The following is a 3,799-nucleotide window of genomic DNA, read 5'->3' as shown; positions in this document are numbered from 1 at the left end:
TTCAGCATTTCATCTTGCCTGAAAAGACATTAACTCCACACTTCCTACATGGAGACTTGGCAGAAAGGGTAAGCTACACCAAACCACTTTACATGGTACTAATGTTACCTTTAACTGCTATAAAACACCTCAGGAACTTCCAAGAATGATGATGAATATACCTCTTTGGACTTGTCTGATGTCCATTTTATATGCTGTGAAGGATAGCCCTTTTTTACCTGGTTGTTCATAATCCAGCACATACTCGTCTTTGGAAAGATACACGTACATTAAGAATTGCTGAGGTTGTGTTAGGAGGGACGTGGAGAGACGGCCTTGAGAGCAAGGGAGAATGCTCAGCCAGAGAACGCTTTCTGCAGTCTAAGATAAGACAGGCAAAACCAGCAACACAGCACAGAAGGAACTTGCAGAAAGGCTAAATGCTGGGAGACTCCTGGAAAAAAAATGTAGGGAGCAGATGCACTGCCACATTGCCAGAGGTGGCAGACAAAGTGATTCATCTAAGGATCTAGTAATGGGTGTGTGAAGAACTGGAAATCACTTGGAGAGAAAGGCCACAGGGAAAAAGCCCAACTCTACAAGCACAGAATGAGCAGGGAGACACTAATTCCACTTCCTTTCATTTCCAGCTGTCGCAGGTTCAATTTTAATTTCTTTGAAAAGCCTCACCTTGCTCTGGTTGGTGTTCTGTTAAACTTCAGCTGGAAGCCTTTCAGTATTTCAGTGCACTCATTTTAAAGAAAAGGTGCAGGCAAATATACTCCAAGATTCTGACCTTGTCAAAAGTAAGTATACAGAATAGCAATTAACATTTGATAAAAGTCACGGCCATAGAAAAGTGAACTTTTCATTTGTTTTCTACAACAGTATGAAGCAATCCAGCTCCATGGATACTGCTACAACTGCAGAAGTTGCAAGGTAAATTCACCTGATTTTCATCACTATCAAAATAAACATTTAAAGATGACTTACAAAACATATTTTCAAGCTTTTCTCCTCAACTACAGACATCAGAAGGCTCTTTTTTAATGAAACCTTAATTTAATGAGTCTTAATTCACCCATTCCTTTCTTTCAGAAAGCAGGGTTTTAGAAAAACAGCTGAATTTACAATTTATGGCAAACCTTACAATTAAAATCATCAGGTGTGATGACTTCTGCAATATCCAAGACTCAAAGAATCTACTATTAAGAATAAAAGTGTAAAATAATCTGTGTCTTACTTTTAAATTTGCAGCAGACTATCACTAACAGGACTAAAAAATTGTTTTTAATCTGAAGAATAAACCTGGTGGGGAGGGGAGAGAAAGTTGTTTCCTTCTTTGAATCACCTTTTCAGAGTTCTTATTACTCAAGTGTTTAGACTATCTAAGACTCCATGAGAGACTCAGAAAGAGCTAGTTCAAGTTAAGTCCTAGAAATTTCATAATTACCAAAACTCTTTTCCAACTATTACTACCAATTAAGAGGTTATGCAATAATTTGAGAATTTGTTATCACTCTTCTACTACTAGGAAAAAATACTATGAAGCTTGTAGAGCAAGAATCAGTCCTAAACATGAAAGCTTGTTTTTGTAAGGCTGACCCCAAATAATCAGCATCCACAAACATACTCTCTGTCAACAAGTAGGACAGAAACAAGTGCTTAAAAACAACATAAGAATTTAAAGGCTAGGGAATGTACACACAGCTTGTGAGTGCCACAGGCACTATCATCTCACAGTCCTTCCAGACTATTTTAATGCTTTTCCTTTCCCGTGGATGCTTAGTCCCAGACATTTTCAAAAGGGATCATTCAGAAACCTTTCAGGATATTCAAATATCACCCCTCCACTATAAAAATAACCCCTTGCAGACTCTCATACAAGGAGTAAGTGGCTCTCACCACCAGCATTAAGTGTTTCCCAGGTGCCGATGCTGTGCTGCAGCACCTCACTGCTGCTCTGCTCCAGCAAGCCTGAAACTCTCAATGTCAGGGCACAGAGGGACATGGGAAGAGTGGATCTAACACCAAGAAATAGCAGAATGATTGTGTAACCATTCTGAAGGTGGTATCAATAAGACTTTTCTGTGTTATTTTGGACTACAAGCATTATAAATAAAAACAGACTGATATTTGAGTTTTCTATGTAACTTCGATTACAATTGCAATTAAGCTAGTTGTAAAAATTCTTGGCTATAAACATATCTGTGACATATTCCCTTTTGCACGTAGTATTTTAAATGCAAGGTAAGCAACCACAGTGCTTTCACTGTCCTGTACAAAAAGGCTGTGAGCTCTTAAGCAAGTCAAACACCAATTCCACTATTGCACTTCCAGGAATCAAAGTAGAATTGGGAAAAAAATCTTTCAACTCTCAAATTGTGTTTAAACCTTTTACACTTGTACCTAACACAAGACTGTCAACAACCAACTTCCCTCAAGTTTTATTAATCTAATCCATAACTTCTAATATCAGGCATTGAGACTAATAAATTTGATCTTCACATTGGCAAAATTTAACATTTCCTTTCCACTATTGTGTATTATTACTATTACTAAACTTTTCTAATTTTGTTTTGGTTTTGTTTGTTTTCTTATTAGTTTTAAAAGGTGATAACCACTATGAATGTGAAGTACTACAATCGCCACTCCTCTCAGGGGTGTTCTGGTCTGGTAGATTATTGCTGAGGTTAGTTAATACTGAGCTAGGCAAATTATTAGCTTCAGTTCTAATGAGAATCCCACTGTTAAATACAGTGTTAGTGTTTCTGGGTTCATTGCTCTAATGCATATCACAGTTGATTATCTGCCTTGTGAATTTAGTAACTTACCAATTTTCTACTAACTACAGTGTGGGAAACTCTGTACTAAATTAATAGTATATTGTTCTGCTATTCATATTCTTCAACTACAGTATACTTCCTTTTCATTTAGTGGCAAATTATATCACAGATTGATCAAAACATGGGAACAAGAAAAAAAGAGTAATTTATGAAGCAACACAAATTAGAGAAAAAAATACCAAGAATATATCCAAAACAATAAGCAAAGCAACTAGGAAACACGAAGCCAACTGTGTCATTCATGCAATAGTTAACTGAGTTTATAAATCAATTACAGATTCATTTTTCTGAGGGAAAAAAATGGCTATAGAACTGAATGAAAACATGGGAGAACAAAAGACTTGAGGAACACTGGGAAAAGATCACATTTAACTTAAAAGTATCAAGTCAAAAACAGCCTAGAAAAGTGGTAACATATAATCATTACTTGAGAGGATTAGCTGGGGGTTACATGAAAGAACAAGATACTCTCATTTAAAGTTACCAGTGTTTTCTGCCTATATGACAATGCTAATAATCATATCCCAGGAAGGCCAAGTACTCATTAAGAATCATAGAATGGCCTAAGCTGGAAGGGACCTTAGAGATCATTTAATCCAACCTCCCTGTCATGGGCAGGGACGCCTCTCAACTAGATCAGGCAACACGTGGGGACCAAACAGGGATCGAACCTGCGACCTTGGTGTTATGAGCACCACGCTCTAACCAACTGAGCTAACCAGCCCCCTGGGTTACAGCACAGAAAGCTTTTTTGTCTGAATTATACTGGTGGCACTATTTTGTGACAAAGTTCAGGATCTCAAGTCTTTCTTAATAGCGTCACATTATCTGCCAGTTACTGACTGACATAAAATCCAGAGGCCAGTCTCAAGTATTTCTTCAGAAATTCCTCAATTCTGGCTGATGGTGCATGAAGAGAGGGTAGGAATGTTCTGTCACAACTTTCTAGATTTCTTATTTTTTCCTTTGTTTAT

The 3,799-nt window shown here is 37.4% G+C and overlaps 1 non-coding gene across 1 annotated transcript; it reads right to left on the bottom strand.

Annotated features, from left to right (window-relative positions):
* Positions 1 to 3,475: 3,475 nt before the first annotated feature.
* Positions 3,476 to 3,550, bottom strand: TRNAM-CAU. Its single transcript has one exon. It is a non-coding gene; the product is annotated as a tRNA-Met (tRNA).
* Positions 3,551 to 3,799: the final 249 nt, after the last annotated feature.

The sequence above is a fragment of the Apaloderma vittatum genome, unplaced genomic scaffold, assembly GCF_000703405.1.
Source record: "Apaloderma vittatum isolate BGI_N311 unplaced genomic scaffold, ASM70340v1 scaffold1666, whole genome shotgun sequence".
In the NCBI taxonomy this organism is placed as follows: Eukaryota; Metazoa; Chordata; class Aves; order Trogoniformes; family Trogonidae; genus Apaloderma; species Apaloderma vittatum.
Note: the sequence above shows the minus strand (reverse complement) of the source record. Positions and strands in the feature narration are given on the sequence as shown.